We start from the raw sequence: 12,780 nt of genomic DNA, 5'->3' as shown, positions 1-12,780 counted from the left end.
CCCTTCGAAGTCATCAGCGTCTTGCTATATCAAACTGGAAATAATATTAGAAAACCCAGTGAGGATTTTTAATATAGAAGTAGAAATTTTGGATATGAATGACAACGCCCCACAGTTTCGAAGAGACATCATACATTTAGATATATCTGAAGCAACGCCGAAAGGAGAGAGATTCTCTCTCAGTAATGCAGTTGATCCTGATGTTGGAAGCAATTCAGTAAAAACGTACCATCTGGGTGAAAGCGAACATTTTAATATAGAAGTTCAGACTGGCAGAGATGGATCTAAATTTGCCGAATTAATTTTAACGAAGACTTTAGATCGAGAGCAGCTGGCTGTTCATAATTTAATACTCACAGCTGTAGATGGAGGCACGCCTGCTCGCTCTGGCACTGCCAGTATTATAGTTCGTGTTTTAGACACAAATGACAATGCACCCACATTTGACAAACAAAACTATAACATAAGAATAATGGAAAATTCTCCCATTGGAGGCCTCGTTGTCCATCTTAATGCAACAGACTTAGATGAGGGGTCAAATTCTGACGTCACGTACTCATACAGTTTATATACGTCAGAGAAAACACAAGAAACGTTTAATCTAAACCCCGCCACTGGTGAAATTACTGTCAAAGGGATGTTAAATTATGAATATTTCAAGATTTATGATATGGAAGTTATAGCAACTGATAAAGGAGCCAGTGCACTATCAGGGCAGTGTACTATAAAGATTCTGGTTGAAGACATGAATGACAACCACCCAGAAATATCTATTAAATCATTTCAGAGTCCGGTCAATGAAAACATAGAAACAGACACAGTGATAGCAGTAGTTAGTGTCAGTGACAAAGACTCAGGTGACAATGGAGTGGTTGATCTTCATATTCCAGATAACATGCCTTTCAAACTGAGGGAGTCCTCTGATAACTATTATGAATTAGTGGTGTCAGAGCCATTAGACCGAGAGAAGGTTCCAGAATATGACGTCACGTTCACCGTGACGGACAGAGGTTCTCCTCCTTTATCTGACAATGAAACTATGACGTTAGAACTGCTGGATGTTAATGACAATGTTCCACAGTTCCCTCAGTCATTTTATACTATACGTGTGATGGAGAATAACGCACCTGGAGCCTTGCTCAGCTCACTCACTGCGTTTGACCCTGACCTCCATGAAAACCAGTATCTAGTTTATTTCATCCTGGAGAAGGAGATAGCCAACACCTCCATGTCCATGCTGTTCTCCATCAATCCAGAGAACGGGAACCTTTACGCACTCAAAACCTTTGACTATGAGATCGAGAAGGAGTTTCTTTTCCACATCGAGGCCAGAGACTCTGGCTCTCCTCCACTCAGCAGTAACGTCACGGTCCACATCATTATCGTGGACCAGAACGACAACGCTCCGGTAATTGTCTCTCCGTGGCGCGCACACGGCTCGGTGGTGGAGGAAAAGATCCCCAGATCCACCGATAAAGGCTCTCTGGTTGCCAAGGTGATCGCCTTAGACACAGACTCGGTGCACAACTCTCGGATTACTTACCAGTTTCTACAGGTGACTGACGCCACCTTGTTCAGTCTGGACCAGTACAACGGAGAGATCCGGACTATGAGGATGTTCAGTTACAGAGATCCGCGCCACCAGAGACTGGTTGTTGTTGCCAAGGACAACGGGGAGCCTGCTCTCTCTGCTACAGTCACCATCAAGCTGTCCACAGTGGAGACTGCCGTTAAGGCCTACTCTGACATGACTGAGGTGCCGCTAGAATATGACATCTTTTCAGACCTCAATCTGTATTTGGTCATCGGTCTGGGCTCGGTGTCATTTCTGCTGCTCATCACCATATTGGTCACCATCGTGCTCAAGTGTCAGAAACCCAAACCCAGCAAAGCGGCTCCTCCCTGCAGGAACAGTGTGCTCAGTGAGAGGAACTCCACCATCGCAGACTCCACTCTGGTGTCCAACGATGCCTACTGGTACAGTCTGTTTCTAGCAGAGACCAGGAAAGGAAAGCTGGTGGTCAGACAGCCTGTGCCAAAGGGCTCCAGATACATCGTGTCCAGCATACCGAGAGGGACAGGACTGACAGACACTAGTGACTCAGCTGCTTCAACTCTGCAGGTGAGAGATCACTGTACACATCTCTTTATATCTTTATATATCTATCAATATTGAGTGACAGTTCAGTTTATATCGCAGAGTTTTAAGGCTATTTAGTCAGATAAATTTAGAGCAAAATAGAGTAAATAAACCTCGTGATTCTTGTTAGGGATACTTAATTTAAACTGACATAGACAACAATAAAAGTTTTTTTTTAACACAATAAATCATACTAAACGCAGTAAAAACAACAACTTAAAAAACTGAAGGGTGGCGCTGTTGTGTTAGTAGAATACCAGCCGTGAATGTCATGACAGTGAATCATTGTCATCAGGGCAGAGGGGGAAATAACCGGACAGCTCCGTGGTGCTGACATTACACTCCGAAAACGTCTCGCCGTTTTAAGCGCTGCCATTTCTTCGGGATTAGAATTATGTAAAAATGTTCGGGATCATGGACGTTACAGCAAAATTCAACATCACTAAAAACATACAACATATTCTTTAAAGTGCAGACAAGATCGCACGTAACAATGGGGCCCTTTGTGACAATGCAGACCTGGAAAAGGTACGTGCTGCTCGTTCTTCTTTTTTCTTTTGTTCGTAATACATTGACTTCAGTGACTCATTACTCCATACCAGAGGAGATGAAAGAAGGATCAGTCGTCGCTAATCTTGCAACCGATCTCGGTCTGGATGTTAAAACACTGAATCAGAGGAAGATGCGTCTTGACATCATTGCAAATAAGAAATATCTGGATGTGAACAAAGAGACTGGAGAACTGTATGTTGTGGAGAAAATTGACAGAGAAAATATATGTACAACCAAGTCATCGGCGTCTTGCTATCTTAAATTGGAAGTAATACTCGAAAACCCCCTACGAATATTTAATATAGAAGTAGAAATTTTGGATATGAACGACAACGCCCCACATTTCCGAAGAGACGCCATACATTTGGATATATCTGAAGCAACGCCGAAAGGAGAAAGATTCTCCCTCAGTAACGCGGTTGATCCTGATGTTGGAAGCAATTCAGTGAAAACCTACCATCTGAGTGAAAGTGAACATTTTAATATTGAAGTTCAGACTGGCAGAGATGGGTCTAAATTTGCAGAATTAATTTTAACTAAGACTTTAGATCGGGAGCAGCTGGCTGTTCATAATTTGATACTCACAGCTGTAGATGGAGGCACGCCTGCTCGTTCGGGCACTGCAAGTGTAATTGTTCATGTTTTAGACACAAACGATAATGCACCGACATTTGAAAAAGTAAGTTACAACATAAATATCATGGAAAATTCTCCCATTGGAAGTCTTGTTGTCCATCTTAATGCAACAGACTTAGATGAGGGATCCAATTCTGATGTAACGTACTCATACAGTTTATATACGTCAGAAAAAACACAAGAAACTTTTAATCTGAACCCAGCCACTGGTGAAATTACTGTTAAAGGGATGTTAAATTATGAGGATTTCAAGATTTACGACATGGAAGTTATAGCAACTGATAAAGGAGCCAGTGCATTATCAGGACAGTGTACTATAAAGATTCTGGTTGAAGACATGAATGACAACCACCCAGAAATATCTATTAAATCATTTCAGAGTCCGGTCAATGAAAACATAGAAACAGACACAGTGATAGCAGTAGTTAGTGTCAGTGACAAAGACTCAGGTGACAATGGAGTGGTTGATCTTCATATTCCAGATAACATGCCTTTCAAACTGAGGGAGTCCTCTGATAACTATTATGAATTAGTGGTGTCAGAGCCATTAGACCGCGAGAAGGCGCCAGAATATGACGTCACGTTCACCGTGACGGACAGAGGTTCTCCTCCTTTATCTGACAATGAAACTATGACGTTAGAACTGCTGGATGTTAATGACAATGTTCCACAGTTCCCTCAGTCATTTTATACTATACGTGTGATGGAGAATAACGCACCTGGAGCCTTGCTCAGCTCACTCACTGCGTTTGACCCTGACCTCCATGAAAACCAGTATCTAGTTTATTTCATCCTGGAGAAGGAGATAGCCAACACCTCCATGTCCATGCTGTTCTCCATCAATCCAGAGAACGGGAACCTTTACGCACTGAAAACCTTTGACTATGAGATCGAGAAGGAGTTTCTTTTCCACATCGAGGCCAGAGACTCTGGCTCTCCTCCACTCAGCAGTAACGTCACGGTCCACATCATTATCGTGGACCAGAACGACAACGCTCCGGTTATTGTGTCTCCGTGGCGCGCGCACGGCTCAGTGGTGGAGGAAAAGATCCCCAGATCCACCGATAAAGGCTCTCTGGTTGCCAAGGTGATCGCCTTAGACACAGACTCGGTGCACAACTCTCGGATTACCTACCAGTTTCTACAGGTGACTGACGCCACCTTGTTCAGTCTGGACCAGTACAACGGAGAGATCCGGACTATGAGGATGTTCAGTTACAGAGATCCGCGCCACCAGAGACTGGTTGTTGTTGCCAAGGACAACGGGGAGCCTGCTCTCTCTGCTACAGTCACCATCAAGCTGTCCACAGTGGAGACTGCCGTTAAGGCCTACTCTGACATGACTGAGGTGCCGCTAGAATATGACATCTTTTCAGACCTCAACCTGTATTTGGTCATCGGTCTGGGCTCGGTGTCATTTCTGCTGCTCATCACCATATTGGTCACCATCGTGCTCAAGTGTCAGAAACCCAAACCCAGCAAAGCGGCTCCTCCCTGCAGGAACAGCGTGCTCAGTGAGAGGAACTCCACCATCGCAGACTCCACTCTGGTGTCCAACGATGCCTACTGGTACAGTTTGTTTCTAGCAGAGACCAGGAAAGGGAAGCTGGTGGTCAGACAACCTGTGCCAAAGGGTTCGAGATACATCGTGTCCAGCATACCGAGAGGGACAGGACTGACAGATACTAGTGACTCCGCAGCGTCAACTCTGCAGGTAATAATCCAAGTTTACACGTGTTTTTATAATTAACATTTATCAGTATTAAGATACATTTAATTCCTCACTTCAGAACATGCGAGATTAAAATATCATTCTTGGTTTTAAGATTCCGCAGTATCTGCTGAAGAGGTCATTTGTATTCACATAAAATCTAGTGCATACAATGCCAATGTCCTTCACATTTATCGCACAGTCTTTAAAAACACAAAAGGTGGCGCTATTCTCTTAAAAAAAACTGCTCAGGGACGCCATGACAATGTGTCGTAGTCACATTATAAAACAGACGGACAGCTCCGTGGTGCTGACTCTCCACTCCGAAATCGCGGATTTCTTCATTAGCTTGGATAAATCAACTGGATTAAAACTACATGAGCATGCCTGGGATGAGAGCCGTTGCAGTAAAATTCAAAATTACTGGAAACGTACATTACATCGTTTGAAGTGCGGTGAACTCACATAAAACAATGAGACCAACAATGCCGTCAAGAGAGAGGTACGTGCTGCTAGCTAGTCTTATTTTTTACTCTTTCGTTCACAAAATTTCGACTTCAGTAACTCATTATTCCATACCTGAGGAGATGAAAGAAGGATCAGTTGTTGCTAACCTCGCCACAGATCTCGGCCTCGACGTGAAAACGTTAAATCTGAGGAAGATGCGTATTGACATCATTGCTAATAAGAAATATCTGGATGTGAACAAAGAGACCGGTGAACTGTATATTGTTGAAAAGGTTGACAGAGAGAATGTTTGCAATACGAAGTCATCAGCGTCTTGTTATCTCAGATTGGAGGTAATATTGGAAAACCCAGTAAGAATCTTTAATATAGAAGTAGAAATTTTGGATATGAACGACAACGCCCCACAATTTCGACGAGATGTCATACATTTGGATATATCTGAAGCAACGCCGAAAGGAGAGAGATTCTCTCTCAGTAATGCAGTTGATCCTGATGTTGGAAGCAATTCAGTGAAAACCTACCATCTGAGTGAAAGTGAACATTTTAACATTGAAGTTCAGACTGGCAGAGATGGGTCTAAATTTGCCGAATTAATTTTAACTAAGGCTTTAGATCGGGAGCAGCAGGCTGTCCATAATTTAATACTAACAGCTGTAGATGGAGGCACGCCTGCTCGCTCTGGCACTGCAAGTGTAATTGTTCGTGTTTTGGACACAAATGACAACGCTCCTACTTTTGGCAAACTGAGTTATAACATAAAAATTATAGAAAATTCTCCAATTGGAAGTCGTGTTGTCCATCTTAATGCAACAGACTTAGATGAGGGATCCAATTCTGATGTAACGTATTCATATAGTTTATATACGTCAGAAAAAACACAAGAAACTTTTAATCTGAACCCAGCCACTGGTGAAATTACTGTTAAAGGAATGTTAAATTATGAGGATTTCAAGATTTATGATATGGAAGTTATAGCAACTGATAAAGGAGCCAGTGCATTATCAGGACAGTGTACTATAAAGATTCTGGTTGAAGACATGAATGACAACCACCCAGAAATATCTATTAAATCATTTCAGAGTCCGGTCAATGAAAACATAGAAACAGACACAGTGATAGCAGTAGTTAGTGTCAGTGACAAAGACTCAGGTGACAATGGAGTGGTTGATCTTCATATTCCAGATAATATGCCTTTCAAACTGAGGGAGTCCTCTGATAACTATTATGAATTAGTGGTGTCAGAGCCATTAGACCGAGAGAAGGTTCCAGAATATGACGTCACGTTCACCGTGACGGACAGAGGTTCTCCTCCTTTATCTGACAATGAAACTATGACGTTAGAACTGCTGGATGTTAATGACAATGTTCCACAGTTCCCTCAGTCATTTTATACTATACGTGTGATGGAGAATAACGCACCTGGAGCCTTGCTCAGCTCACTTACTGCGTTTGACCCTGACCTCCATGAAAACCAGTATCTAGTTTATTTCATCCTGGAGAAGGAGATAGCCAACACCTCCATGTCCATGCTGTTCTCCATCAATCCAGAGAACGGGAACCTTTACGCACTCAAAACCTTTGACTATGAGATCGAGAAGGAGTTTCTTTTCCACATCGAGGCCAGAGACTCTGGCTCTCCTCCACTCAGCAGTAACGTCACGGTCCACATCATTATCGTGGACCAGAACGACAACGCTCCGGTTATTGTGTCTCCCTGGCGCGCGCACGGCTCGGTGGTGGAGGAAAAGATCCCCAGATCCACCGATAAAGGCTCTCTGGTTGCCAAGGTGATCGCCTTAGACACAGACTCGGTGCACAACTCTCGGATCACCTACCAGTTTCTACAGGTGACTGACGCCACCTTGTTCAGTCTGGACCAGTACAACGGAGAGATCCGGACTATGAGGATGTTCAGTTACAGAGATCCGCGCCACCAGAGACTGGTTGTTGTTGCCAAGGACAACGGGGAGCCTGCTCTCTCTGCTACAGTCACCATCAAGCTGTCCACAGTGGAGACTGCCGTTAAGGCCTACTCTGACATGACTGAGGTGCCGCTAGAATATGACATCTTTTCAGACCTCAACCTGTATTTGGTCATCGGTCTGGGCTCGGTGTCATTTCTGCTGCTCATCACCATATTGGTCACCATCGTGCTCAAGTGTCAGAAACCCAAACCCAGCAAAGCGGCTCCTCCCTGCAGGAACAGTGTGCTCAGTGAGAGGAACTCCACCATCGCAGACTCCACTCTGGTGTCCAACGATGCCTACTGGTACAGTCTGTTTCTAGCAGAGACCAGGAAAGGAAAGCTGGTGGTCAGACAGCCTGTGCCAAAGGGCTCCAGATACATCGTATCCAGTATACCGAGAGGGACAGGACTGACAGACACTAGTGACTCAGCAGCTTCCACTCTACAGGTGAGAGTCCACTGAGCACATTTGATTATAAAGTTATCAGTAATGAGTAACATTTCGGCTTATACTGTAGAGTTTTTTAAGGTTATTAGCCTTAGCGTCATTAATTCAGCGCATTAATAGGGTCAAAAGTACTTTTAATGTTATAGTTATGCATTATTTATAGGTACAAGTTATATTTTATGGCTTATCGTCAACATTTTGAAATTGCAAAGTTTGAGATGTGTTGCGATTATGCTTGGCAGTATCTGCAAAACAAACAAGTAAGCAAGCGAACACACAAACCAAAATAAACATTTAAAATCACTACTTTTTTTTCATTTGCTACATGTGAAACAAATGCTGTTTTAAAATGCGATAGATGGCGCTGTTGAGTAAATTAAAAAAAAAAACAGGCAATGATCGTCATGACAATGAATCGTTGTCTTTATGACAGTGCGAGGAAACCGGACAGCTCTGTAGTGTTGAAAAGCCCCGCCGAAAACGCGACTGCTTTTGTTTGCCGCTGATACATCCTCGTTATGTAAACGATAAGATTATGCTTGGGATGAAGGCCGTTAAATATAATATGTACGTGACGAGAAATGTCCATTATATTGACTGAACTGCGGTGAAATCCCATACGCAACAATGAGGTCCCCTGAAACAATGCCGTCTAGCAAAAGGTACGTTCTGCTCGCTATTATTTTCCTTTATTCCTTCGTTCAAAACATATCGACTTCGGTGACTCATTACTCCATACCAGAGGAAATGAAAGAGGGATCCGTGGTAGCAAACCTTGCCACTGATCTCGGTCTGGATGTTAAAACACTGAATGAGAGAAAAATGCGCCTTGACATCATTGCAAATAAGAAATATCTGGATGTGAACAAAGACACTGGTGAACTGTATATTGTTGAAAAGATTGACAGGGAAAATATTTGTCCTGCAAAGTCGTCTTGCTATCTTAGACTGGAGGTAATACTGGAAAATCCCTTACGAATCTTCAATATAGAACTAGAAATTTTGGATATGAACGACAACGCCCCACAGTTTCGAAGAGACGCCATTCATTTGGATATATCTGAAGCAACACCGAAAGGAGAAAGATTCTCCCTCAGCAATGCAGTTGATCCTGATGTTGGAAGCAATTCCGTGAAGACCTACCATCTCAGTGAAAGTGAACATTTTAATATTGAACTTCAGACTGGAAGAGAAGGATCGAAGTTTGCTGAATTGATTTTGATAAAGGCTTTAGATCGAGAGCAGCAGGCTGTTCATAATTTAATACTAACAGCTGTAGATGGAGGCACGCCTGCTCGTTCGGGCACTGCAAGTGTAATTGTTCATGTGTCCGACACAAATGACAACGCTCCTGCATTTGACAAAGTAAATTACAGTATAAAAATAATGGAAAATTCTCCCATTGGAAGTCTTGTTGTCCATCTTAATGCAACAGACTTAGATGAGGGATCCAATTCTGATGTAACGTACTCATACAGTTTATATACGTCAGAAAAAACACAAGAAACTTTTAATCTGAACCCAGCCACTGGTGAAATTACTGTTAAAGGGATGTTAAATTATGAGGATTTCAAGATTTACGACATGGAAGTTATAGCAACTGATAAAGGAGCCAGTGCATTATCAGGACAGTGTACTTTAAAGATTCTGGTTGAAGACATGAATGACAACCACCCAGAAATATCTATTAAATCATTTCAGAGTCCGGTCAATGAAAACATAGAAACAGACACAGTGATAGCAGTAGTTAGTGTCAGTGACAAAGACTCAGGTGACAATGGAGTGGTTGATCTTCATATTCCAGATAATATGCCTTTCAAACTGAGGGAGTCCTCTGATAACTATTATGAATTAGTGGTGTCAGAGCCATTAGACCGCGAGAAGGTTCCAGAATATGACGTCACGTTCACCGTGACGGACAGAGGTTCTCCTCCTTTATCTGACAATGAAACTATGACGTTAGAACTGCTGGATGTTAATGACAATGTTCCACAGTTCCCTCAGTCATTTTATACTATACGTGTGATGGAGAATAACGCACCTGGAGCCTTGCTCAGCTCACTCACTGCGTTTGACCCTGACCTCCATGAAAACCAGTATCTAGTTTATTTCATCCTGGAGAAGGAGATAGCCAACACCTCCATGTCCATGCTGTTCTCCATCAATCCAGAGAACGGGAACCTTTACGCACTGAAAACTTTTGACTATGAGATCGAGAAGGAGTTTCTTTTCCACATCGAGGCCAGAGACTCTGGCTCTCCTCCACTCAGCAGTAACGTCACGGTCCACATCATTATCGTGGACCAGAACGACAACGCTCCGGTGATTGTGTCTCCGTGGCGCGCGCACGGCTCGGTGGTGGAGGAAAAGATCCCCAGATCCACCGATAAAGGCTCTCTGGTTGCCAAGGTGATAGCCTTAGACACAGACTCGGTGCACAACTCTCGGATTACCTACCAGTTTCTACAGGTGACTGACGCCACCTTGTTCAGTCTGGACCAGTACAACGGAGAGATCCGGACTATGAGGATGTTCAGTTACAGAGATCCGCGTCACCAGAGACTGGTTGTTGTTGCCAAGGACAACGGGGAGCCTGCTCTCTCTGCTACAGTCACCATCAAGCTGTCCACAGTGGAGACTGCCGTTAAGGCCTACTCTGACATGACTGAGGTGCCGCTAGAATATGACATCTTTTCAGACCTCAACCTGTATTTGGTCATCGGTCTGGGCTCGGTGTCATTTCTGCTGCTCATCACCATATTGGTCACCATCGTGCTCAAGTGTCAGAAACCCAAACCCAGCAAAGCGGCTCCTCCCTGCAGGAACAGTGTGCTCAGTGAGAGGAACTCCACCATCGCAGACTCCACTCTGGTGTCCAACGATGCCTACTGGTACAGTCTGTTTCTAGCAGAGACCAGGAAAGGAAAGCTGGTGGTCAGACAACCTGTGCCAAAGGGCTCCAGATACATCGTGTCCAGCATACCGAGAGGGACAGGACTGACAGACACTAGTGACTCAGCAGCTTCAACTCTGCAGGTATGGCCAAAGTTAAGATGAATGCAGTTCATTGTCATTTAAATTGCCATTTACGTTTTGATTCATACCGTTACAATAACAACAACAACAACAACAACAACAACAACAATAATAATAATAACAATAATTATTAATATTATTATTATTGTATTAATAATAAAAAAAATAATAATAAGCCTAATAATAAGGAACGCTTAAGAAAAAGAAACCAACATAACTCTTTTTAACAATATGTATGGCAGTCAACCATTGTACAACCACTTTTAAAATGTATGACATTATGTGTCTTTTGCACTATCGAATGTTAAATACATTATTCTGAAATTTGCAAAGAGTGGCGCTGTTTAATCATAAAACAGTGCCCTACAGTCGCCATGATAGCAACCATTGTAAACACGTCAGTGTCAAACAGCCGGACAGCTCCGTGGTGCTGAAACTCACATTAAAGGTGAAAGGGGCGATTTGACTGTTATACTAAACAAAAATATTCCCGGATTTATATGTCCATCAATGCGGTTGGATGGAGAATCTAATCGAAACGTTGTTAATCAGTGGATGATTTTTTTAACGACTGGCGTGCTGTGTACGGTAAGCAGAAAGACAACAATGAGATCCGATGTAACAATGCTTTCACGGAAAAGGTACGTGGCGCTTATGGTTATCTTTTCTGTCGTAAATCATGTAACTGCCTCAGTGACTCATTATTCCATACCAGAGGAGATGAAAGAAGGATCAGTCGTTGCTAACCTTGCTAGCGATCTCAGCCTGGATGTTAAAACACTGCATCAGAGGAAGATGCGTCTTGACCTCATCGCCAACAAAAAATATTTGGAGGTGAACAGAGAGACTGGTGAACTGTATGTTGTCGAGAAAATTGACAGGGAGTATCTTTGTACAAAAACGCTGACGTTGTGCTACTTGAAGATGGAAGTCATACTTGAAAATCCATTGCGAATATTTAATATAGAACTGGAAATACTGGATATGAATGACAACGCCCCACAGTTTCGAAGAGACGCCATACATTTGGACATCTCTGAAGCAACGCCTGCTGGGGAAAGATTCTCATTAAGCAACGCAGTTGATCCTGATGTTGGAAGCAATTCAGTAAAAACGTACCATTTGAGCGAAAGTGACCATTTTAATATTGAAGTTCAGACTGGGAGAGATGGGTCTAAATTTGCCGATTTGATATTGAAAATGGCGTTGGATCGGGAGCAGCAGCCTGTCCATAATTTAATACTAACAGCTGTAGATGGAGGCACGCCTGCTCGTTCGGGCACTGCAAGTGTAATTGTTCATGTGTCCGACACAAATGACAACGCTCCTACATTTGACAAAGTAAATTACAGTATAAATATCATGGAAAATTCTCCCATTGGAAGTCTTGTTGTCCATCTTAATGCAACAGACTTAGATGAGGGATCCAATTCTGATGTAACGTATTCATATAGTTTATATACGTCAGAAAAAACACAAGAAACTTTTAATCTGAACCCAGCCACTGGTGAAATTACTGTTAAAGGGATGTTAAATTATGAGGATTTCAAGATTTACGACATGGAAGTTATAGCAACCGATAAAGGAGCCAGTGCATTATCAGGGCAGTGTACTATAAAGATTCTGGTTGAAGACATGAATGATAACCACCCAGAAATATCTATTAAATCATTTCAGAGTCCGGTCAATGAAAACATAGAAACAGACACAGTGATAGCAGTAGTTAGTGTCAGTGACAAAGACTCAGGTGACAATGGAGTGGTTGATCTTCATATTCCAGATAACATGCCTTTCAAACTGAGGGAGTCCTCTGATAACTATTA

The 12,780-nt window shown here is 42.8% G+C and overlaps 1 protein-coding gene across 5 annotated transcripts in view; it reads right to left on the bottom strand.

Annotated features, from left to right (window-relative positions):
• Window positions 1–12,780, bottom strand: part of LOC121947940 (fibroblast growth factor 18) — a 307,943-nt gene that overhangs the window by 74,760 nt on the left and 220,403 nt on the right. The window lies entirely within an intron of this gene.

This window comes from Plectropomus leopardus, chromosome 8 (assembly GCF_026936395.1).
Source record: "Plectropomus leopardus strain MGB_pleo_1.0 chromosome 8, ASM2693639v1, whole genome shotgun sequence".
NCBI lineage: Eukaryota > Metazoa > Chordata > Actinopteri > Perciformes > Serranidae > Plectropomus > Plectropomus leopardus.
This window is presented reverse-complemented; position numbering and strand designations above follow the sequence as displayed.